We start from the raw sequence: 25,341 nt of genomic DNA on the forward strand, positions 1-25,341 counted from the left end.
CTGCTGAGGATAAAAAACTCCTCCTTTGGTATTTGCTAAAGTTTTCACAGGAATTTGTGGAGTGCAAAGCAGAAGTAAAGGACTGTGTATGTGTACTTATCATTATGAAATCTAGTGTGCTCAGCACAAAAACTTGCAGCTCCCAACTAGCCGCCGTACAGCCCCTACTACATCAAGGGCTTAATGTATTCGAACTTTGGAATTTGAAGGATCCATTGGGGAGAATGGAGTTGCAACAATAAAAAATAATGGTCAAAACGAGCCACCTGCTCCAGCAAGTACAATTTTCTTGGTTCTCCTGCTTTAACTCAGAATATTCTTAATTCATAGACTGGAATGTTGTGATATCAGAATAGACTTTCTACCTCGGGTATCACATTGATTAAATGCCCTATCCTCTCGATATAGAAGCTCAGCTTTAACTTGAGTCAAGAACTCAAACAGAGGGTATTTAAGGACCATTGTAGCCCCCTTTAGCGTTCCATTATGCTATATTCGAACACTGGAAGATTAGACCCTCATGTAGAGAATCGAAATATCAGCCGTTTGTAAATAGTAGGATAAACCCTGTGCCTTGAAACTTCTAATGGTTCGAGCCCCGACTGCCACCATTTTGGATTTCCACCGTGCTGCGACGCCTAGGAAAAGACCTAGGTGGGCTGGCGCCAGACCGTAAATTGTGGTAGTTCACGGTGTGGTGACAGGCCAGGTGAATACCCATAGACTGTTCTTCTTGGTTATGCAGGAGTCTGGGGCATTGCCCGACTGGTTTTCCAGCCATGGCCTCTTTTTACGTAAAACTTACACAGTTAAGACCTTACTGTGATAGCCTTTTAGCCTGCCGCTAGAGGCAATGGCGACCAGGAACGGTCCCCTTTCCTCTGTTTGTCCCTAGCCTTCAACTTTAGTCTATCATGCTGAATTAAAGTTTAGTTCTCTAACCAAAGACTTCAGCGGCAGGTTTTAATTATCTATCACTGATCTGCTGAGAGCTTAGCCAGGTGACAGAAAAAATGCTGTTGTGATATCTTCCTGTAACCCTTGGACAGCTTAGCATAGAGTTATAAAACTTTTTGTTCGCGATATGTTATGAAGAATCAAGATTGAAGTAGAAATTGTAAGTGGTCCGAAGGTGTTGCAGATAAGTTCTGATCTAAAAAGGAAGGTCACAGGCAGAGTTTTTTTTTTAAACAACTGTCTACTGTTGACAGTTGTTCCTTTCTTCATTTAAGGATATGCTGGAAGACAGAAGTGTACACTGAAAAGTTCAATTCCGGGTTGTGATGAATATTAGGTACCAAACGTTTCCGGCAAGTATTCACTTCCCAGTGTAAAAAGTATTTTGCACAAAAAAACATAAACTATATTTTGGATACTTCTGTAGTTCCGAGAGGCTAAACGTCTAGTAGCTTTAAAAACCCGCATAAATTCAAGCTGGGTGGTAGGACAAGTTGTTGTTCATGTGAACGCTTTCCTAGATAACCAGGAATTCAGGGCGCTACTGAAAGCGATAGGTTCCGTTATCTCCTGTAGTTGCTGAAAGCAGGTTTTCACAAAGTTTGGACCATCGCCGAAGGCCATCCTCAGCTTAGAGTCTTATATGTGAACTGGGGAACAGTTTGTTTTTTTGGGGTAACCGATCAAAGATGTTGACCTACATTTGATCTGTGGGGCAACTGTTCAAAATGTCAAGGTAGCTGTAATGCTACAACTTTTGTTTCCACACTTGCAAGCTTAGCAGGTCGCTTCACATATGCTAGCGATCAGTGTCACTCTTTTGGCTGATTGACTGTTCCTAATCTAGACCAAATATTCCCATTAAAAATCATCTCTATGATATTGTGGAAACCACAGTTTTTTGAAGAATTTTCCAGCTTTCCCTCTGGTACAGCGTTGGGTCAGGAAGAGTCAGGTTGAATTTAATTGGTTGCTGATTTAAAATATGCAAATTTTAAAGCAGTGTCACCAGGATCTATTAAGTATGTTTTAATGTAAATAAATGCATATGCGTGTGTATCGGTAGAATATTATTTCGTGGAGTAACAGATATGTGTATATTTATATGTTTTTACTTCAGTTGATGATGCCGAACCGTGTCTTACTGTAAGTAAGGAGGGTTTCCCCCCTTTCTGTCTGTGTGAGCGATAAACACTTTTATTAAGACTATACTTTCAGGGATCATTTCTATAGTTTTTAACTGAGGAAATGTGATTGACAGTGTTTGGTCTTCGCTAACCACGATGAAGAATTGAAGTGTTCTCTTCTGAGCGTGAAGTGAGTGAACAGTGTTGCATTTATGTAGCTGCTGTTTGCTATTGATGATCGTTCTTATTCCTTTCAAGAGGATTGGAGAAAGAGTACACAATCTGAGTGGTTAGCTACTTTATAGGGTGTAAGGAAGTCTATCCGTTCTTAATTTCTTGCTTAGTTTGTTATTTTTATAGTGTGCACTTTGGTTTATTTTTATTTAGCTGTTGAGTTCATGAATACTTAGTAGAAGCTGTTGAGCTTTTTTGGACTTGTGGTTTTTGCAAGAGCTTATCTTTGAAAAGCACTTCTCACCGTCAGTTGGTATTTTGGTATGTTATTTATAAAAAAAGGTTTGTCTTTTAGAAAGTGGGGAGTGAAGAGTACTTTTTAAACGGACTGTGCATATGAGCTATTTGTAGAGCCTAGGCTGCTGCAAGGCAACTACTGCTACTCAACGATTTAACACTCTTTCAATTCGACTGTTTAAAGAAACCTCCTAATGCTAGTTAAGCCTTTTAGACTAAGAGGAAGCGTATCACCCTGGCCACAGGTTATACAACTTACAAGGCTGCGGTGGATCTTAGACTGCTGAGGATAAAAAACTCCTCCTTTGGTATTTGCTAAAGTTTTCACAGGAATTTGTGGAGTGCAAAGCAGAAGTAAAGGACTGTGTATGTTTACTTATCATTATGAAATCTAGTGTGCTCAGCACAAAAACTTGCAGCTCCCAACTAGCCGCCGTACAGCCCCTACTACATCAAGGGCTTAATGTATTCGAACTTTGGAATTTGAAGGATCCATTGGGGAGAATGGAGTTGCAACAATAAAAAATAATGGTCAAAACGAGCCACCTGCTCCAGCAAGTACAATTTTCTTGGTTCTCCTGCTTTAACTCAGAATATTCTTAATTCATAGACTGGAATGTTGTGATATCAGAATAGACTTTCTACCTCGGGTATCACATTGATTAAATGCCCTATCCTCTCGATATAGAAGCTCAGCTTTAACTTGAGTCAAGAACTCAAACAGAGGGTATTTAAGGACCATTGTAGCCCCCTTTAGCGTTCCATTATGCTATATTCGAACACTGGAAGATTAGACCCTCATGTAGAGAATCGAAATATCAGCCGTTTGTAAATAGTAGGATAAACCCTGTGCCTTGAAACTTCTAATGGTTCGAGCCCCGACTGCCACCATTTTGGATTTCCACCGTGCTGCGACGCCTAGGAAAAGACCTAGGTGGGCTGGCGCCAGACCGTAAATTGTGGTAGTTCACGGTGTGGTGACAGGCCAGGTGAATACCCATAGACTGTTCTTCTTGGTTATGCAGGAGTCTGGGGCATTGCCCGACTGGTTTTCCAGCCATGGCCTCTTTTTACGTAAAACTTACACAGTTAAGACCTTACTGTGATAGCCTTTTAGCCTGCCGCTAGAGGCAATGGCGACCAGGAACGGTCCCCTTTCCTCTGTTTGTCCCTAGCCTTCAACTTTAGTCTATCATGCTGAATTAAAGTTTAGTTCTCTAACCAAAGACTGCAGCGGCAGGTTTTAATTATCTATCACTGATCTGCTGAGAGCTTAGCCAGGTGACAGAAAAAATGCTGTTGTGATATCTTCCTGTAACCCTTGGACAGCTTAGCATAGAGTTATAAAACTTTTTGTTCGCGATATGTTATGAAGAATCAAGATTGAAGTAGAAATTGTAAGTGGTCCGAAGGTGTTGCAGATAAGTTCTGATCTAAAAAGGAAGGTCACAGGCAGAGTTTTTTTTTTAAACAACTGTCTACTGTTGACAGTTGTTCCTTTCTTCATTTAAGGATATGCTGGAAGACAGAAGTGTACACTGAAAAGTTCAATTCCGGGTTCTGATGAATATTAGGTACCAAACGTTTCCGGCAAGTATTCACTTCCCAGTGTAAAAAGTATTTTGCACAAAAAAACATAAACTATATTTTGGATACTTCTGTAGTTCCGAGAGGCTAAACGTCTAGTAGCTTTAAAAACCCGCATAAATTCAAGCTGGGTGGTAGGACAAGTTGTTGTTCATGTGAACGCTTTCCTAGATAACCAGGAATTCAGGGCGCTACTGAAAGCGATAGGTTCCGTTATCTCCTGTAGTTGCTGAAAGCAGGTTTTCACAAAGTTTGGACCATCGCCGAAGGCCATCCTCAGCTTAGAGTCTTATATGTGAACTGGGGAACAGTTCGTTTTTTTGGGTAACCGATCAAAGATGTTGACCTACATTTGATCTGTGGGGCAACTGTTCAAAATGTCAAGGTAGCTGTAATGCTACAACTTTTGTTTCCACACTTGCAAGCTTAGCAGGTCGCTTCACATATGCTAGCGATCAGTGTCACTCTTTTGGCTGATTGACTGTTCCTAATCTAGACCAAATATTCCCATTAAAAATCATCTCTATGATATTGTGGAAACCACAGTTTTTTGAAGAATTTTCCAGCTTTCCCTCTGGTACAGCGTTGGGTCAGGAAGAGTCAGGTTGAATTTAATTGGTTGCTGATTTAAAATATGCAAATTTTAAAGCAGTGTCACCAGGATCTATTAAGTATGTTTTAATGTAAATAAATGCATATGCGTGTGTATCGGTAGAATGTTATTTCGTGGAGTAACAGATATGTGTATATTTATATGTTTTTATTTCAGTTGATGATGCCGAACCGTGTCTTACTGTAAGTAAGGAGGGTTTCCCCCCTTTCTGTCTGTGTGAGCGATAAACAGTTTTATTAAGACTATACTTTCAGGGATCATTTCTATAGTTTTTAACTGAGGAAATGTGATTGAAAGTGTTTGGTCTTCGCTAACCACGATGAAGAATTGAAGTGTTTTCTTCTGAGCGTGAAGTGAGTGAACAGTGTTGCATTTATGTAGCTGCTGTTTGCTATTGATGATCGTTCTTATTTCTTTCAAGAGGATTGGAGAAAGAGTACACAATCTGAGTGGTTAGCTACTTTATAGGGTGTAAGGAAGTCTATCCGTTCTTAATTTCTTGCTTAGTTTGTTATTTTTATAGTGTGCACTTTGGTTTATTTTTATTTAGCTGTTGAGTTCATGAATACTTAGTAGAAGCTGTTGAGCTTTTTTGGACTTGTGGTTTTTGCAAGAGCTTATCTTTGAAAAGCACTTCTCACCGTCAGTTGGTATTTTGGTATGTTATTTATAAAAAAAGGTTTGTCTTTTAGAAAGTGGGGAGTGAAGAGTACTTTTTAAACGGACTGTGCATATGAGCTATTTGTAGAGCCTAGGCTGCTGCAAGGCAACTACTGCTACTCAACGATTTAACACTCTTTCAATTCGACTGTTTAAAGAAACCTCCTAATGCTAGTTAAGCCTTTTAGACTAAGAGGAAGCGTATCACCCTGGCCACAGGTTATACAACTTACAAGGCTGCGGTGGATCTTAGACTGCTGAGGATAAAAAACTCCTCCTTTGGTATTTGCTAAAGTTTTCACAGGAATTTGTGGAGTGCAAAGCAGAAGTAAAGGACTGTGTATGTTTACTTATCATTATGAAATCTAGTGTGCTCAGCACAAAAACTTGCAGCTCCCAACTAGCCGCCGTACAGCCCCTACTACATCAAGGGCTTAATGTATTCGAACTTTGGAATTTGAAGGATCCATTGGGGAGAATGGAGTTGCAACAATAAAAAATAATGGTCAAAACGAGCCACCTGCTCCAGCAAGTACCATTTTCTTGGTTCTCCTGCTTTAACTCAGAATATTCTTAATTCATAGACTGGAATGTTGTGATATCAGAATAGACTTTCTACCTCGGGTATCACATTGATTAAATGCCCTATCCTCTCGATATAGAAGCTCAGCTTTAACTTGAGTCAAGAACTCAAACAGAGGGTATTTAAGGACCATTGTAGCCCCCTTTAGCGTTCCATTATGCTATATTCGAACACTGGAAGATTAGACCCTCATGTAGAGAATCGAAATATCAGCCGTTTGTAAATAGTAGGATAAACCCTGTGCCTTGAAACTTCTAATGGTTCGAGCCCCGACTGCCACCATTTTGGATTTCCACCGTGCTGCGACGCCTAGGAAAAGACCTAGGTGGGCTGGCGCCAGACCGTAAATTGTGGTAGTTCACGGTGTGGTGACAGGCCAGGTGAATACCCATAGACTGTTCTTCTTGGTTATGCAGGAGTCTGGGGCATTGCCCGACTGGTTTTCCAGCCATGGCCTCTTTTTACGTAAAACTTACACAGTTAAGACCTTACTGTGATAGCCTTTTAGCCTGCCGCTAGAGGCAATGGCGACCAGGAACGGTCCCCTTTCCTCTGTTTGTCCCTAGCCTTCAACTTTAGTCTATCATGCTGAATTAAAGTTTAGTTCTCTAACCAAAGACTGCAGCGGCAGGTTTTAATTATCTATCACTGATCTGCTGAGAGCTTAGCCAGGTGACAGAAAAAATGCTGTTGTGATATCTTCCTGTAACCCTTGGACAGCTTAGCATAGAGTTATAAAACTTTTTGTTCGCGATATGTTATGAAGAATCAAGATTGAAGTAGAAATTGTAAGTGGTCCGAAGGTGTTGCAGATAAGTTCTGATCTAAAAAGGAAGGTCACAGGCAGAGTTTTTTTTTTAAACAACTGTCTACTGTTGACAGTTGTTCCTTTCTTCATTTAAGGATATGCTGGAAGACAGAAGTGTACACTGAAAAGTTCAATTCCGGGTTCTGATGAATATTAGGTACCAAACGTTTCCGGCAAGTATTCACTTCCCAGTGTAAAAAGTATTTTGCACAAAAAAACATAAACTATATTTTGGATACTTCTGTAGTTCCGAGAGGCTAAACGTCTAGTAGCTTTAAAAACCCGCATAAATTCAAGCTGGGTGGTAGGACAAGTTGTTGTTCATGTGAACGCTTTCCTAGATAACCAGGAATTCAGGGCGCTACTGAAAGCGATAGGTTCCGTTATCTCCTGTAGTTGCTGAAAGCAGGTTTTCACAAAGTTTGGACCATCGCCGAAGGCCATCCTCAGCTTAGAGTCTTATATGTGAACTGGGGAACAGTTCGTTTTTTTGGGTAACCGATCAAAGATGTTGACCTACATTTGATCTGTGGGGCAACTGTTCAAAATGTCAAGGTAGCTGTAATGCTACAACTTTTGTTTCCACACTTGCAAGCTTAGCAGGTCGCTTCACATATGCTAGCGATCAGTGTCACTCTTTTGGCTGATTGACTGTTCCTAATCTAGACCAAATATTCCCATTAAAAATCATCTCTATGATATTGTGGAAACCACAGTTTTTTGAAGAATTTTCCAGCTTTCCCTCTGGTACAGCGTTGGGTCAGGAAGAGTCAGGTTGAATTTAATTGGTTGCTGATTTAAAATATGCAAATTTTAAAGCAGTGTCACCAGGATCTATTAAGTATGTTTTAATGTAAATAAATGCATATGCGTGTGTATCGGTAGAATGTTATTTCGTGGAGTAACAGATATGTGTATATTTATATGTTTTTATTTCAGTTGATGATGCCGAACCGTGTCTTACTGTAAGTAAGGAGGGTTTCCCCCCTTTCTGTCTGTGTGAGCGATAAACAGTTTTATTAAGACTATACTTTCAGGGATCATTTCTATAGTTTTTAACTGAGGAAATGTGATTGAAAGTGTTTGGTCTTCGCTAACCACGATGAAGAATTGAAGTGTTTTCTTCTGAGCGTGAAGTGAGTGAACAGTGTTGCATTTATGTAGCTGCTGTTTGCTATTGATGATCGTTCTTATTTCTTTCAAGAGGATTGGAGAAAGAGTACACAATCTGAGTGGTTAGCTACTTTATAGGGTGTAAGGAAGTCTATCCGTTCTTAATTTCTTGCTTAGTTTGTTATTTTTATAGTGTGCACTTTGGTTTATTTTTATTTAGCTGTTGAGTTCATGAATACTTAGTAGAAGCTGTTGAGCTTTTTTGGACTTGTGGTTTTTGCAAGAGCTTATCTTTGAAAAGCACTTCTCACCGTCAGTTGGTATTTTGGTATGTTATTTATAAAAAAAGGTTTGTTTTTTAGAAAGTTTGGGAGTGAAGAGTACTTTTTAAACGGACTGTGCGTATGAGCTATTTGTAGAGCCTAGGCTGCTGCAAGGCAACTACTGCTACTCAACGATTTAACACTCTTTCAATTCGACTGTTTAAAGAAACCTCCTAATGCTAGTTAAGCCTTTTAGACTAAGAGGAAGCGTATCACCCTGGCCACAGGTTATACAACTTACAAGGCTGCGGTGGATCTTAGACTGCTGAGGATAAAAAACTCCTCCTTTGGTATTTGCTAAAGTTTTCACAGGAATTTGTGGAGTGCAAAGCAGAAGTAAAGGACTGTGTATGTTTACTTATCATTATGAAATCTAGTGTGCTCAGCACAAAAACTTGCAGCTCCTAACTAGCCCCCGTACAGCCCCTAGTACATCAAGGGCTTAATGTATTCGAACTTTGGAATTTGAAGGATCCATTGGGGAGAATGGAGTTGCAACAATAAAAAATAATGGTCAAAACGAGCCACCTGCTCCAGCAAGTACCATTTTCTTGGTTCTCCTGCTTTAACTCAGAATATTCTTAATTCATAGACTGGAATGTTGTGATATCAGAATAGACTTTCTACCTCGGGTATCACATTGATTAAATGCCCTATCCTCTCGATATAGAAGCTCAGCTTTAACTTGAGTCAAGAACTCAAACAGAGGGTATTTAAGGACCATTGTAGCCCCCTTTAGCGTTCCATTATGCTATATTCGAACACTGGAAGATTAGACCCTCATGTAGAGAATCGAAATATCAGCCGTTTGTAAATAGTAGGATAAACCCTGTGCCTTGAAACTTCTAATGGTTCGAGCCCCGACTGCCACCATTTTGGATTTCCACCGTGCTGCGACGCCTAGGAAAAGAGCTAGGTGGGCTGGCGCCAGACCGTAAATTGTGGAAGTTCACGGTGTGGTGACAGGCCAGGTGAATACCCATAGACTGTTCTTCTTGGTTATGCAAGAGTCTGGGGCATTGCCTGACTGGTTTTCCAGCCATGGCCTCTTTTTACGTAAAACTTACACAGTTAAGACCTTATTGTGATAGCCTTTTAGCCTGCCGCAAGAGGCAATGGCGACCAGGAACGGTCCTCTTTCCTCTGTTTGTCCCTAGCCTTCAACTTTAGTCTATCATGCTGAATTAAAGTTTAGTTCGCTAACTAAAGACTGCAGCGGCAGGTTTTAATTATCTATCACTGATCTGCTGAGAGCTTAGCCAGGTGACAGAAAAAAATGCTGTTGTGATATCTTCCTGTAACCCTTGGACAGCTTAGCATAGAGTTATAAAACTTTTTGTCACGATATGTTATGAAGAATCAAGATTGAAGTAGAAATTGTAAGTGGGCCGAAGGTGTTGCAGATAAGTTCTGATCTAAAAAGGAAGGTCACAGGCAGAGTTTTTTTTTTTAAACAACTGTCTACTGTTGACAGCTGTTCCTTTCTTCATTTAAGGATATGCTGGAAGACAGAAGTGTACACTGAAAAGTTCTATTCCGGGTTCTGATGAATATTAGGTACCAAACGTTTCCGGCAAGTATTCACTTCCCAGTGTAAAAAGTATTTTGCACAAAAAAACATAAACTATATTTTGGATACTTCTGTAGTTCCGAGAGGCTAAACGTCTAGTAGCTTTAAAAACCCGCATAAATTCAAGCTGGGTGGTAGGACAAGTTGTTGTTCATGTGAACGCTTTCCTAGATAACCAGGAATTCAGGGCGCTACTGAAAGCGATAGGTTCCGTTATCTCCTGTAGTTGCTGAAAGCAGGTTTTCACAAAGTTTGGACCATCGCCGAAGGCCATCCTCAGCTTAGAGTCTTATATGTGAACTGGGGAACAGTTCGTTTTTTTGGGGTAACCGTTCAAAGATGTTGACCTACATTTGATCTGTGGGGCAACTGTTCAAAATGTCAAGGTAGCTGTAATGCTACAACTTTTGTTTCCACACTTGCAAGCTTAGCAGGTCGCTTCACATATGCTAGCGATCAGTGTCACTCTTTTGGCTGATTGACTGTTCCTAATCTAGACCAAATATTCCCATTAAAAATCATCTCTGTGATATTGTGGAAACCACAGTTTTTTGAAGAATTTTCCAGCTTTCCCTCTGGTACAGCGTTGGGTCAGGAAGAGTCAGGTTGAATTTAATTGGTTGCTGATTTAAAATATGCAAATTTTAAAGCAGTGTCACCAGGATCTATTAAGTATGTTTTAATGTAAATAAATGCATATGCGTGTGTATCGGTAGAATGTTATTTCGTGGAGTAACAGATATGTGTATATTTATATGTTTTTATTTCAGTTGATGATGCCGAACCGTGTCTTACTGTAAGTAAGGAGGGTTTCCCCCCTTTCTGTCTGTGTGAGCGATAAACAGTTTTATTAAGACTATACTTTCAGGGATCATTTCTATAGTTTTTAACTGAGGAAATGTGATTGAAAGTGTTTGGTCTTCGCTAACCACGATGAAGAATTGAAGTGTTCTCTACTGAGCGTGAAGTGAGTGAACAGTGTTGCATTTATGTAGCTGCTGTTTGCTATTGATGATCGTTCTTATTCCTTTCAAGAGGATTGGAGAAAGAGTACACAATCTGAGTGGTTAGCTACTTTATAGGGTGTAAGGAAGTCTATCCGTTCTTAATTTCTTGCTTAGTTTGTTATTTTTATAGTGTGCACTTTGGTTTATTTTTATTTAGCTGTTGAGTTCATGAATACTTAGTAGAAGCTGTTGAGCTTTTTTGGACTTGTGGTTTTTGCAAGAGCTTATCTTTGAAAAGCACTTCTCACCGTCAGTTGGTATTTTGGTATGTTATTTATAAAAAAAGGTTTGTCTTTTAGAAAGTGGGGAGTGAAGAGTACTTTTTAAACGGACTGTGCATATGAGCTATTTGTAGAGCCTAGGCTGCTGCAAGGCAACTACTGCTACTCAACGATTTAACACTCTTTCAATTCGACTGTTTAAAGAAACCTCCTAATGCTAGTTAAGCCTTTTAGACTAAGAGGAAGCGTATCACCCTGGCCACAGGTTATACAACTTACAAGGCTGCGGTGGATCTTAGACTGCTGAGGATAAAAAACTCCTCCTTTGGTATTTGCTAAAGTTTTCACAGGAATTTGTGGAGTGCAAAGCAGAAGTAAAGGACTGTGTATGTGTACTTATCATTATGAAATCTAGTGTGCTCAGCACAAAAACTTGCAGCTCCCAACTAGCCGCCGTACAGCCCCTACTACATCAAGGGCTTAATGTATTCGAACTTTGGAATTTGAAGGATCCATTGGGGAGAATGGAGTTGCAACAATAAAAAATAATGGTCAAAACGAGCCACCTGCTCCAGCAAGTACAATTTTCTTGGTTCTCCTGCTTTAACTCAGAATATTCTTAATTCATAGACTGGAATGTTGTGATATCAGAATAGACTTTCTACCTCGGGTATCACATTGATTAAATGCCCTATCCTCTCGATATAGAAGCTCAGCTTTAACTTGAGTCAAGAACTCAAACAGAGGGTATTTAAGGACCATTGTAGCCCCCTTTAGCGTTCCATTATGCTATATTCGAACACTGGAAGATTAGACCCTCATGTAGAGAATCGAAATATCAGCCGTTTGTAAATAGTAGGATAAACCCTGTGCCTTGAAACTTCTAATGGTTCGAGCCCCGACTGCCACCATTTTGGATTTCCACCGTGCTGCGACGCCTAGGAAAAGACCTAGGTGGGCTGGCGCCAGACCGTAAATTGTGGTAGTTCACGGTGTGGTGACAGGCCAGGTGAATACCCATAGACTGTTCTTCTTGGTTATGCAGGAGTCTGGGGCATTGCCCGACTGGTTTTCCAGCCATGGCCTCTTTTTACGTAAAACTTACACAGTTAAGACCTTACTGTGATAGCCTTTTAGCCTGCCGCTAGAGGCAATGGCGACCAGGAACGGTCCCCTTTCCTCTGTTTGTCCCTAGCCTTCAACTTTAGTCTATCATGCTGAATTAAAGTTTAGTTCTCTAACCAAAGACTTCAGCGGCAGGTTTTAATTATCTATCACTGATCTGCTGAGAGCTTAGCCAGGTGACAGAAAAAATGCTGTTGTGATATCTTCCTGTAACCCTTGGACAGCTTAGCATAGAGTTATAAAACTTTTTGTTCGCGATATGTTATGAAGAATCAAGATTGAAGTAGAAATTGTAAGTGGTCCGAAGGTGTTGCAGATAAGTTCTGATCTAAAAAGGAAGGTCACAGGCAGAGTTTTTTTTTTAAACAACTGTCTACTGTTGACAGTTGTTCCTTTCTTCATTTAAGGATATGCTGGAAGACAGAAGTGTACACTGAAAAGTTCAATTCCGGGTTGTGATGAATATTAGGTACCAAACGTTTCCGGCAAGTATTCACTTCCCAGTGTAAAAAGTATTTTGCACAAAAAAACATAAACTATATTTTGGATACTTCTGTAGTTCCGAGAGGCTAAACGTCTAGTAGCTTTAAAAACCCGCATAAATTCAAGCTGGGTGGTAGGACAAGTTGTTGTTCATGTGAACGCTTTCCTAGATAACCAGGAATTCAGGGCGCTACTGAAAGCGATAGGTTCCGTTATCTCCTGTAGTTGCTGAAAGCAGGTTTTCACAAAGTTTGGACCATCGCCGAAGGCCATCCTCAGCTTAGAGTCTTATATGTGAACTGGGGAACAGTTTGTTTTTTTGGGGTAACCGATCAAAGATGTTGACCTACATTTGATCTGTGGGGCAACTGTTCAAAATGTCAAGGTAGCTGTAATGCTACAACTTTTGTTTCCACACTTGCAAGCTTAGCAGGTCGCTTCACATATGCTAGCGATCAGTGTCACTCTTTTGGCTGATTGACTGTTCCTAATCTAGACCAAATATTCCCATTAAAAATCATCTCTATGATATTGTGGAAACCACAGTTTTTTGAAGAATTTTCCAGCTTTCCCTCTGGTACAGCGTTGGGTCAGGAAGAGTCAGGTTGAATTTAATTGGTTGCTGATTTAAAATATGCAAATTTTAAAGCAGTGTCACCAGGATCTATTAAGTATGTTTTAATGTAAATAAATGCATATGCGTGTGTATCGGTAGAATATTATTTCGTGGAGTAACAGATATGTGTATATTTATATGTTTTTACTTCAGTTGATGATGCCGAACCGTGTCTTACTGTAAGTAAGGAGGGTTTCCCCCCTTTCTGTCTGTGTGAGCGATAAACACTTTTATTAAGACTATACTTTCAGGGATCATTTCTATAGTTTTTAACTGAGGAAATGTGATTGACAGTGTTTGGTCTTCGCTAACCACGATGAAGAATTGAAGTGTTCTCTTCTGAGCGTGAAGTGAGTGAACAGTGTTGCATTTATGTAGCTGCTGTTTGCTATTGATGATCGTTCTTATTCCTTTCAAGAGGATTGGAGAAAGAGTACACAATCTGAGTGGTTAGCTACTTTATAGGGTGTAAGGAAGTCTATCCGTTCTTAATTTCTTGCTTAGTTTGTTATTTTTATAGTGTGCACTTTGGTTTATTTTTATTTAGCTGTTGAGTTCATGAATACTTAGTAGAAGCTGTTGAGCTTTTTTGGACTTGTGGTTTTTGCAAGAGCTTATCTTTGAAAAGCACTTCTCACCGTCAGTTGGTATTTTGGTATGTTATTTATAAAAAAAGGTTTGTCTTTTAGAAAGTGGGGAGTGAAGAGTACTTTTTAAACGGACTGTGCATATGAGCTATTTGTAGAGCCTAGGCTGCTGCAAGGCAACTACTGCTACTCAACGATTTAACACTCTTTCAATTCGACTGTTTAAAGAAACCTCCTAATGCTAGTTAAGCCTTTTAGACTAAGAGGAAGCGTATCACCCTGGCCACAGGTTATACAACTTACAAGGCTGCGGTGGATCTTAGACTGCTGAGGATAAAAAACTCCTCCTTTGGTATTTGCTAAAGTTTTCACAGGAATTTGTGGAGTGCAAAGCAGAAGTAAAGGACTGTGTATGTTTACTTATCATTATGAAATCTAGTGTGCTCAGCACAAAAACTTGCAGCTCCCAACTAGCCGCCGTACAGCCCCTACTACATCAAGGGCTTAATGTATTCGAACTTTGGAATTTGAAGGATCCATTGGGGAGAATGGAGTTGCAACAATAAAAAATAATGGTCAAAACGAGCCACCTGCTCCAGCAAGTACAATTTTCTTGGTTCTCCTGCTTTAACTCAGAATATTCTTAATTCATAGACTGGAATGTTGTGATATCAGAATAGACTTTCTACCTCGGGTATCACATTGATTAAATGCCCTATCCTCTCGATATAGAAGCTCAGCTTTAACTTGAGTCAAGAACTCAAACAGAGGGTATTTAAGGACCATTGTAGCCCCCTTTAGCGTTCCATTATGCTATATTCGAACACTGGAAGATTAGACCCTCATGTAGAGAATCGAAATATCAGCCGTTTGTAAATAGTAGGATAAACCCTGTGCCTTGAAACTTCTAATGGTTCGAGCCCCGACTGCCACCATTTTGGATTTCCACCGTGCTGCGACGCCTAGGAAAAGACCTAGGTGGGCTGGCGCCAGACCGTAAATTGTGGTAGTTCACGGTGTGGTGACAGGCCAGGTGAATACCCATAGACTGTTCTTCTTGGTTATGCAGGAGTCTGGGGCATTGCCCGACTGGTTTTCCAGCCATGGCCTCTTTTTACGTAAAACTTACACAGTTAAGACCTTACTGTGATAGCCTTTTAGCCTGCCGCTAGAGGCAATGGCGACCAGGAACGGTCCCCTTTCCTCTGTTTGTCCCTAGCCTTCAACTTTAGTCTATCATGCTGAATTAAAGTTTAGTTCTCTAACCAAAGACTGCAGCGGCAGGTTTTAATTATCTATCACTGATCTGCTGAGAGCTTAGCCAGGTGACAGAAAAAATGCTGTTGTGATATCTTCCTGTAACCCTTGGACAGCTTAGCATAGAGTTATAAAACTTTTTGTTCGCGATATGTTATGAAGAATCAAGATTGAAGTAGAAATTGTAAGTGGTCCGAAGGTGTTGCAGATAAGTTCTGATCTAAAAAGGAAGGTCACAGGCAGAGTTTTTTTTTTAAACAACTGTCTACTGTTGACAGTTGTTCCTTTCTTCATTTAAGGATATGCTGGAAGACAGAAGTGTACACTGAAAAGTTCAATTCCGGGTTCTGATGAATATTAGGTACCAAACGTTTCCGGCAAGTATTCACTTCCCAGTGTAAAAAGTATTTTGCACAAAAAAACATAAACTATATTTTGGATACTTCTGTAGTTCCGAGAGGCTAAACGTCTAGTAGCTTTAAAAACCCGCATAAATTCAAGCTGGGTGGTAGGACAAGTTGTTGTTCATGTGAACGCTTTCCTAGATAACCAGGAATTCAGGGCGCTACTGAAAGCGATAGGTTCCGTTATCTCCTGTAGTTGCTGAAAGCAGGTTTTCACAAAGTTTGGACCATCGCCGAAGGCCATCCTCAGCTTAGAGTCTTATATGTGAACTGGGGAACAGTTCGTTTTTTTGGGTAACCGATCAAAGATGTTGACCTACATTTGATCTGTGGGGCAACTGTTCAAAATGTCAAGGTAGCTGTAATGCTACAACTTTTGTTTCCACACTTGCAAGCTTAGCAGGTCGCTTCACATATGCTAGCGATCAGTGTCACTCTTTTGGCTGATTGACTGTTCCTAATCTAGACCAAATATTCCCATTAAAAATCATCTCTATGATATTGTGGAAACCACAGTTTTTTGAAGAATTTTCCAGCTTTCCCTCTGGTACAGCGTTGGGTCAGGAAGAGTCAGGTTGAATTTAATTGGTTGCTGATTTAAAATATGCAAATTTTAAAGCAGTGTCACCAGGATCTATTAAGTATGTTTTAATGTAAATAAATGCATATGCGTGTGTATCGGTAGAATGTTATTTCGTGGAGTAACAGATATGTGTATATTTATATGTTTTTATTTCAGTTGATGATGCCGAACCGTGTCTTACTGTAAGTAAGGAGGGTTTCCCCCCTTTCTGTCTGTGTGAGCGATAAACAGTTTTATTAAGACTATACTTTCAGGGATCATTTCTATAGTTTTTAACTGAGGAAATGTGATTGAAAGTGTTTGGTCTTCGCTAACCACGATGAAGAATTGAAGTGTTTTCTTCTGAGCGTGAAGTGAGTGAACAGTGTTGCATTTATGTAGCTGCTGTTTGCTATTGATGATCGTTCTTATTTCTTTCAAGAGGATTGGAGAAAGAGTACACAATCTGAGTGGTTAGCTACTTTATAGGGTGTAAGGAAGTCTATCCGTTCTTAATTTCTTGCTTAGTTTGTTATTTTTATAGTGTGCACTTTGGTTTATTTTTATTTAGCTGTTGAGTTCATGAATACTTAGTAGAAGCTGTTGAGCTTTTTTGGACTTGTGGTTTTTGCAAGAGCTTATCTTTGAAAAGCACTTCTCACCGTCAGTTGGTATTTTGGTATGTTATTTATAAAAAAAGGTTTGTCTTTTAGAAAGTGGGGAGTGAAGAGTACTTTTTAAACGGACTGTGCATATGAGCTATTTGTAGAGCCTAGGCTGCTGCAAGGCAACTACTGCTACTCAACGATTTAACACTCTTTCAATTCGACTGTTTAAAGAAACCTCCTAATGCTAGTTAAGCCTTTTAGACTAAGAGGAAGCGTATCACCCTGGCCACAGGTTATACAACTTACAAGGCTGCGGTGGATCTTAGACTGCTGAGGATAAAAAACTCCTCCTTTGGTATTTGCTAAAGTTTTCACAGGAATTTGTGGAGTGCAAAGCAGAAGTAAAGGACTGTGTATGTTTACTTATCATTATGAAATCTAGTGTGCTCAGCACAAAAACTTGCAGCTCCCAACTAGCCGCCGTACAGCCCCTACTACATCAAGGGCTTAATGTATTCGAACTTTGGAATTTGAAGGATCCATTGGGGAGAATGGAGTTGCAACAATAAAAAATAATGGTCAAAACGAGCCACCTGCTCCAGCAAGTACCATTTTCTTGGTTCTCCTGCTTTAACTCAGAATATTCTTAATTCATAGACTGGAATGTTGTGATATCAGAATAGACTTTCTACCTCGGGTATCACATTGATTAAATGCCCTATCCTCTCGATATAGAAGCTCAGCTTTAACTTGAGTCAAGAACTCAAACAGAGGGTATTTAAGGACCATTGTAGCCCCCTTTAGCGTTCCATTATGCTATATTCGAACACTGGAAGATTAGACCCTCATGTAGAGAATCGAAATATCAGCCGTTTGTAAATAGTAGGATAAACCCTGTGCCTTGAAACTTCTAATGGTTCGAGCCCCGACTGCCACCATTTTGGATTTCCACCGTGCTGCGACGCCTAGGAAAAGACCTAGGTGGGCTGGCGCCAGACCGTAAATTGTGGTAGTTCACGGTGTGGTGACAGGCCAGGTGAATACCCATAGACTGTTCTTCTTGGTTATGCAGGAGTCTGGGGCATTGCCCGACTGGTTTTCCAGCCATGGCCTCTTTTTACGTAAAACTTACACAGTTAAGACCTTACTGTGATAGCCTTTTAGCCTGCCGCTAGAGGCAATGGCGACCAGGAACGGTCCCCTTTCCTCTGTTTGTCCCTAGCCTTCAACTTTAGTCTATCATGCTGAATTAAAGTTTAGTTCTCTAACCAAAGACTGCAGCGGCAGGTTTTAATTATCTATCACTGATCTGCTGAGAGCTTAGCCAGGTGACAGAAAAAATGCTGTTGTGATATCTTCCTGTAACCCTTGGACAGCTTAGCATAGAGTTATAAAACTTTTTGTTCGCGATATGTTATGAAGAATCAAGATTGAAGTAGAAATTGTAAGTGGTCCGAAGGTGTTGCAGATAAGTTCTGATCTAAAAAGGAAGGTCACAGGCAGAGTTTTTTTTTTAAACAACTGTCTACTGTTGACAGTTGTTCCTTTCTTCATTTAAGGATATGCTGGAAGACAGAAGTGTACACTGAAAAGTTCAATTCCGGGTTCTGATGAATATTAGGTACCAAACGTTTCCGGCAAGTATTCACTTCCCAGTGTAAAAAGTATTTTGCACAAAAAAACATAAACTATATTTTGGATACTTCTGTAGTTCCGAGAGGCTAAACGTCTAGTAGCTTTAAAAACCCGCATAAATTCAAGCTGGGTGGTAGGACAAGTTGTTGTTCATGTGAACGCTTTCCTAGATAACCAGGAATTCAGGGCGCTACTGAAAGCGATAGGTTCCGTTATCTCCTGTAGTTGCTGAAAGCAGGTTTTCACAAAGTTTGGACCATCGCCGAAGGCCATCCTCAGCTTAGAGTCTTATATGTGAACTGGGGAACAGTTCGTTTTTTTGGGTAACCGATCAAAGATGTTGACCTACATTTGATCTGTGGGGCAACTGTTCAAAATGTCAAGGTAGCTGTAATGCTACAACTTTTGTTTCCACACTTGCAAGCTTAGCAGGTCGCTTCACATATGCTAGCGATCAGTGTCACTCTTTTGGCTGATTGACTGTTCCTAATCTAGACCAAATATTCCCATTAAAAATCATCTCTATGATATTGTGGAAACCACAGTTTTTTGAAGAATTTTCCAGCTTTCCCTCTGGTACAGCGTTGGGTCAGGAAGAGTCAGGTTGAATTTAATTGGTTGCTGATTTAAAATATGCAAATTTTAAAGCAGTGTCACCAGGATCTATTAAGTATGTTTTAATGTAAATAAATGCATATGCGTGTGTATCGGTAGAATGTTATTTCGTGGAGTAACAGATATGTGTATATTTATATGTTTTTATTTCAGTTGATGATGCCGAACCGTGTCTTACTGTAAGTAAGGAGGGTTTCCCCCCTTTCTGTCTGTGTGAGCGATAAACAGTTTTATTAAGACTATACTTTCAGGGATCATTTCTATAGTTTTTAACTGAGGAAATGTGATTGAAAGTGTTTGGTCTTCGCTAACCACGATGAAGAATTGAAGTGTTTTCTTCTGAGCGTGAAGTGAGTGAACAGTGTTGCATTTATGTAGCTGCTGTTTGCTATTGATGATCGTTCTTATTTCTTTCAAGAGGATTGGAGAAAGAGTACACAATCTGAGTGGTTAGCTACTTTATAGGGTGTAAGGAAGTCTATCTGTTCTTAATTTCTTGCTTAGTTTGTTATTTTTATAGTGTGCACTTTGGTTTATTTTTATTTAGCTGTTGAGTTCATGAATACTTAGTAGAAGCTGTTGAGCTTTTTTGGACTTGTGGTTTTTGCAAGAGCTTATCTTTGAAAAGCACTTCTCACCGTCAGTTGGTATTTTGGTATGTTATTTATAAAAAAAGGTTTGTTTTTTAGAAAGTTTGGGAGTGAAGAGTACTTTTTAAACGGACTGTGCGTATGAGCTATTTGTAGAGCCTAGGCTGCTGCAAGGCAACTACTGCTACTCAACGATTTAACACTCTTTCAATTCGACTGTTTAAAGAAACCTCCTAATGCTAGTTAAGCCTTTTAGACTAAGAGGAAGCGTATCACCCTGGCCACAGGTTATACAACTTACAAGGCTGCGGTGGATCTTAGACTGCTGAGGATAAAAAACTCCTCCTTTGGTATTTGCTAAAGTTTTCACAGGAATTTGTGGAGTGCAAAGCAGAAGTAAAGGACTGTGTATGTTTACTTATCATTATGAAATCTAGTGTGCTCAGCACAAAAACTTGCAGCTCCTAACTAGCCCCCGTACAGCCCCTAGTACATCAAGGGCTTAATGTATTCGAACTTTGGAATTTGAAGGATCCATTGGGGAGAATGGAGTTGCAACAATAAAAAATAATGGTCAAAACGAGCCACCTGCTCCAGCAAGTACCATTTTCTTGGTTCTCCTGCTTTAACTCAGAATATTCTTAATTCATAGACTGGAATGTTGTGATATCAGAATAGACTTTCTACCTCGGGTATCACATTGATTAAATGCCCTATCCTCTCGATATAGAAGCTCAGCTTTAACTTGAGTCAAGAACTCAAACAGAGGGTATTTAAGGACCATTGTAGCCCCCTTTAGCGTTCCATTATGCTATATTCGAACACTGGAAGATTAGACCCTCATGTAGAGAATCGAAATATCAGCCGTTTGTAAATAGTAGGATAAACCCTGTGCCTTGAAACTTCTAATGGTTCGAGCCCCGACTGCCACCATTTTGGATTTCCACCGTGCTGCGACGCCTAGGAAAAGAGCTAGGTGGGCTGGCGCCAGACCGTAAATTGTGGAAGTTCACGGTGTGGTGACAGGCCAGGTGAATACCCATAGACTGTTCTTCTTGGTTATGCAAGAGTCTGGGGCATTGCCTGACTGGTTTTCCAGCCATGGCCTCTTTTTACGTAAAACTTACACAGTTAAGACCTTATTGTGATAGCCTTTTAGCCTGCCGCAAGAGGCAATGGCGACCAGGAACGGTCCTCTTTCCTCTGTTTGTCCCTAGCCTTCAACTTTAGTCTATCATGCTGAATTAAAGTTTAGTTCGCTAACTAAAGACTGCAGCGGCAGGTTTTAATTATCTATCACTGATCTGCTGAGAGCTTAGCCAGGTGACAGAAAAAAATGCTGTTGTGATATCTTCCTGTAACCCTTGGACAGCTTAGCATAGAGTTATAAAACTTTTTGTCACGATATGTTATGAAGAATCAAGATTGAAGTAGAAATTGTAAGTGGGCCGAAGGTGTTGCAGATAAGTTCTGATCTAAAAAGGAAGGTCACAGGCAGAGTTTTTTTTTTTAAACAACTGTCTACTGTTGACAGCTGTTCCTTTCTTCATTTAAGGATATGCTGGAAGACAGAAGTGTACACTGAAAAGTTCAATTCCGGGTTCTGATGAATATTAGGTACCAAACGTTTCCGGCAAGTATTCACTTCCCAGTGTAAAAAGTATTTTGCACAAAAAAACATAAACTATATTTTGGATACTTCTGTAGTTCCGAGAGGCTAAACGTCTAGTAGCTTTAAAAACCCGCATAAATTCAAGCTGGGTGGTAGGACAAGTTGTTGTTCATGTGAACGCTTTCCTAGATAACCAGGAATTCAGGGCGCTACTGAAAGCGATAGGTTCCGTTATCTCCTGTAGTTGCTGAAAGCAGGTTTTCACAAAGTTTGGACCATCGCCGAAGGCCATCCTCAGCTTAGAGTCTTATATGTGAACTGGGGAACAGTTCGTTTTTTTGGGGTAACCGTTCAAAGATGTTGACCTACATTTGATCTGTGGGGCAACTGTTCAAAATGTCAAGGTAGCTGTAATGCTACAACTTTTGTTTCCACACTTGCAAGCTTAGCAGGTCGCTTCACATATGCTAGCGATCAGTGTCACTCTTTTGGCTGATTGACTGTTCCTAATCTAGACCAAATATTCCCATTAAAAATCATCTCTGTGATATTGTGGAAACCACAGTTTTTTGAAGAATTTTCCAGCTTTCCCTCTGGTACAGCGTTGGGTCAGGAAGAGTCAGGTTGAATTTAATTGGTTGCTGATTTAAAATATGCAAATTTTAAAGCAGTGTCACCAGGATCTATTAAGTATGTTTTAATGTAAATAAATGCATATGCGTGTGTATCGGTAGAATGTTATTTCGTGGAGTAACAGATATGTGTATATTTATATGTTTTTATTTCAGTTGATGATGCCGAACCGTGTCTTACTGTAAGTAAGGAGGGTTTCCCCCCTTTCTGTCTGTGTGAGCGATAAACAGTTTTATTAAGACTATACTTTCAGGGATCATTTCTATAGTTTTTAACTGAGGAAATGTGATTGAAAGTGTTTGGTCTTCGCTAACCACGATGAAGAATTGAAGTGTTCTCTACTGAGCGTGAAGTGAGTGAACAGTGTTGCATTTATGTAGCTGCTGTTTGCTATTGATGATCGTTCTTATTCCTTTCAAGAGGATTGGAGAAAGAGTACACAATCTGAGTGGTTAGCTACTTTATAGGGTGTAAGGAAGTCTATCCGTTCTTAATTTCTTGCTTAGTTTGTTATTTTTATAGTGTGCACTTTGGTTTATTTTTATTTAGCTGTTGAGTTCATGAATACTTAGTAGAAGCTGTTGAGCTTTTTTGGACTTGTGGTTTTTGCAAGAGCTTATCTTTGAAAAGCACTTCTCACCGTCAGTTGGTATTTTGGTATGTTATTTATAAAAAAAGGTTTGTTTTTTAGAAAGTTTGGGAGTGAAGAGTACTTTTTAAACAGACTGTGCGTATGAGCTATTTGTAGAGCCTAGGCTGCTGCAAGGCAACTACTGCTACTCAACGATTTAACACTCTTTCAATTCGACTGTTTAAAGAAACCTCCTAATGCTAGTTAAGCCTTTTAGACTAAGAGGAAGCGTATCACCCTGGCCACAGGTTATACAACTTACAAGGCTGCGGTGGATCTTAGACTGCTGAGGATAAAAAACTCCTCCTTTGGTATTTGCTAAAGTTTTCACAGGAATTTGTGGAGTGCAAAGCAGAAGTAAAGGACTGTGTATGTTTACTTATCATTATGAAATCTAGTGTGCTCAGCACAAAAACTTGCAGCTCCCAACTAGCCCCCGTACAGCCCCTACTACATCAAGGGCTTAATGTATTCGAACTTTGGAATTTGAAGGATCCATTGGGGAGAATGGAGTTGCAACAATAAAAAATAATGGTCAAAACGAGCCACCTGCTCCAGCAAGTACCATTTTCTTGGTTCTCCTGCTTTAACTCAGAATATTCTTAATTCATAGACTGGAATGTTGTGATATCAGAATAGACTTTCTACCTCGGGTATCACATTGATTAAATGCCCTATCCTCTCGATATAGAAGCTCAGCTTTAACTTGAGTCAAGAACTCAAACAGAGGGTATTTAAGGACCATTGTAGCCCCCTTTAGCGTTCCATTATGCTATATTCGAACGCTGGAAGATTAGACCCTCATGTAGTGAATCGAAATATCAGCCGTTTGTAAATAGTAGGATAAACCCTGTGCCTTGAAACTTCTAATGGTTCGAGCCCCGACTGCCACCATTTTGGATTTCCACCGTGCTGCGACGCCTAGGAAAAGACCTAGGTGGGCTGGCGCCAGACCGTAAATTGTGGAAGTTCACGGTGTGGTGACAGGCCAGGTGAATACCCATAGACTGTTCTTCTTGGTTATGCAAGAGTCTGGGGCATTGCCCGACTGGTTTTCCAGCCATGGCCTCTTTTTACGTAAAACTTACACAGTTAAGACCTTACTGTGATAGCCTTTTAGCCTGCCGCAAGAGGCAATGGCGACCAGGAACGGTCCCCTTTCCTCTGTTTGTCCCTAGCCTTCAACTTTAGTCTATCATGCTGAATTAAAGTTTAGTTCTCTAACCAAAGACTGTAGCGGCAGGTTTTAATTATCTATCACTGATCTGCTGAGAGCTTAGCCAGGTGACAGAAAAAATGCTGTTGTGATATCTTCCTGTAACCCTTGGACAGCTTAGCATAGAGTTATAAAACTTTTTGTTCGCGATATGTTATGAAGAATCAAGATTGAAGTAGAAATTGTAAGTGGTCCGAAGGTGTTGCAGATAAGTTCTGATCTAAAAAGGAAGGTCACAGGCAGAGTTTTTTTTTAAACAACTGTCTACTGTTGACAGTTGTTCCTTTCTTCATTTAAGGATATGCTGGAAGACAGAAGTGTACACTGAAAAGTTCAATTCCGGGTTGTGATGAATATTAGGTACCAAACGTTTCCGGCAAGTATTCACTTCCCAGTGTAAAAAGTATTTTGCACAAAAAAACATAAACTATATTTTGGATACTTCTGTAGTTCCGAGAGGCTAAACGTCCAGTAGCTTTAAAAACCCGCATAAATTCAAGCTGGGTGGTAGGACAAGTTGTTGTTCATGTGAACGCTTTCCTAGATAACCAGGAATTCAGGGCGCTACTGAAAGCGATAGGTTCCGTTATCTCCTGTAGTTGCTGAAAGCAGGTTTTCACAAAGTTTGGACCATCGCCGAAGGCCATCCTCAGCTTAGAGTCTTATATGTGAACTGGGGAACAGTTTTTTTTTTTGGGGTAACCGATCAAAGATGTTGACCTACATTTGATCTGTGGGGCAACTGTTCAAAATGTCAAGGTAGCTGTAATGCTACAACTTTTGTTTCCACACTTGCAAGCTTAGCAGGTCGCTTCACATATGCTAGCGATCAGTGTCACTCTTTTGGCTGATTGACTGTTCCTAATCTAGACCAAATATTCCCATTAAAAATCATCTCTATGATATTGTGGAAACCACAGTTTTTTAAAGAATTTTCCAGCTTTCCCTCTGGTACAGCGTTGGGTCAGGAAGAGTCAGGTTGAATTTAATTGGTTGCTGATTTAAAATATGCAAATTTTAAAGCAGTGTCACCAGGATCTATTAAGTATGTTTTAATGTAAATAAATGCATATGCGTGTGTATCGGTAGAATATTATTTCGTGGAGTAACAGATATGTGTATATTTATATGTTTTTACTTCAGTTGATGATGCCGAACCGTGTCTTACTGTAAGTAAGGAGGGTTTCCCCCCTTTCTGTCTGTGTGAGCGATAAACACTTTTATTAAGACTATACTTTCAGGGATCATTTCTATAGTTTTTAACTGAGGAAATGTGATTGACAGTGTTTGGTCTTCGCTAACCACGATGAAGAATTGAAGTGTTCTCTTCTGAGCGTGAAGTGAGTGAACAGTGTTGCATTTATGTAGCTGCTGTTTGCTATTGATGATCGTTCTTATTCCTTTCAAGAGGATTGGAGAAAGAGTACACAATCTGAGTGGTTAGCTACTTTATAGGGTGTAAGGAAGTCTATCCGTTCTTAATTTCTTGCTTAGTTTGTTATTTTTATAGTGTGCACTTTGGTTTATTTTTATTTAGCTGTTGAGTTCATGAATACTTAGTAGAAACTGTTGAGCTTTTTTGGACTTGTGGTTTTTGCAAGAGCTTATCTTTGAAAAGCACTTCTCACCGTCAGTTGGTATTTTGGTATGTTATTTATAAAAAAAGGTTTGTCTTTTAGAAAGTGGGGAGTGAAGAGTACTTTTTAAACGGACTGTGCATATGAGCT

At 39.9% G+C, this 25,341-nt stretch overlaps 9 non-coding genes across 9 annotated transcripts; all 9 read left to right on the forward strand.

Moving 5' to 3' along the window:
* Window positions 1-2,159: 2,159 nt before the first annotated feature.
* Window positions 2,160-2,375, forward strand: LOC147730197 (small nucleolar RNA U3). Its single transcript, XR_015309056.1, has one exon. It is a non-coding gene; the product is annotated as a small nucleolar RNA U3 (small nucleolar RNA).
* A 2,618-nt stretch (window positions 2,376-4,993) lies between these two features.
* LOC147730198 (small nucleolar RNA U3) lies at window positions 4,994-5,209 on the forward strand. The gene has a single exon (XR_015309116.1). It is a non-coding gene; the product is annotated as a small nucleolar RNA U3 (small nucleolar RNA).
* A 2,618-nt stretch (window positions 5,210-7,827) lies between these two features.
* LOC147730199 (small nucleolar RNA U3) lies at window positions 7,828-8,043 on the forward strand. The gene has a single exon (XR_015309117.1). It is a non-coding gene; the product is annotated as a small nucleolar RNA U3 (small nucleolar RNA).
* Window positions 8,044-10,664: 2,621 nt separating this feature from the next.
* LOC147730200 (small nucleolar RNA U3) lies at window positions 10,665-10,880 on the forward strand. Its single transcript, XR_015309100.1, has one exon. It is a non-coding gene; the product is annotated as a small nucleolar RNA U3 (small nucleolar RNA).
* A 2,619-nt stretch (window positions 10,881-13,499) lies between these two features.
* On the forward strand, window positions 13,500-13,715 carry LOC147730201 (small nucleolar RNA U3). The gene has a single exon (XR_015309057.1). It is a non-coding gene; the product is annotated as a small nucleolar RNA U3 (small nucleolar RNA).
* A 2,618-nt stretch (window positions 13,716-16,333) lies between these two features.
* On the forward strand, window positions 16,334-16,549 carry LOC147730202 (small nucleolar RNA U3). The gene has a single exon (XR_015309118.1). It is a non-coding gene; the product is annotated as a small nucleolar RNA U3 (small nucleolar RNA).
* A 2,618-nt stretch (window positions 16,550-19,167) lies between these two features.
* LOC147730203 (small nucleolar RNA U3) lies at window positions 19,168-19,383 on the forward strand. The gene has a single exon (XR_015309119.1). It is a non-coding gene; the product is annotated as a small nucleolar RNA U3 (small nucleolar RNA).
* Window positions 19,384-22,004: 2,621 nt separating this feature from the next.
* On the forward strand, window positions 22,005-22,220 carry LOC147730204 (small nucleolar RNA U3). Its single transcript, XR_015309101.1, has one exon. It is a non-coding gene; the product is annotated as a small nucleolar RNA U3 (small nucleolar RNA).
* Window positions 22,221-24,839: 2,619 nt separating this feature from the next.
* Window positions 24,840-25,055, forward strand: LOC147730205 (small nucleolar RNA U3). The gene has a single exon (XR_015309058.1). It is a non-coding gene; the product is annotated as a small nucleolar RNA U3 (small nucleolar RNA).
* Window positions 25,056-25,341: the final 286 nt, after the last annotated feature.

The sequence above is a fragment of the Lissotriton vulgaris genome, chromosome 2_1 (assembly GCF_964263255.1).
Source record: "Lissotriton vulgaris chromosome 2_1, aLisVul1.2, whole genome shotgun sequence".
In the NCBI taxonomy this organism is placed as follows: domain Eukaryota; kingdom Metazoa; phylum Chordata; class Amphibia; order Caudata; family Salamandridae; genus Lissotriton; species Lissotriton vulgaris.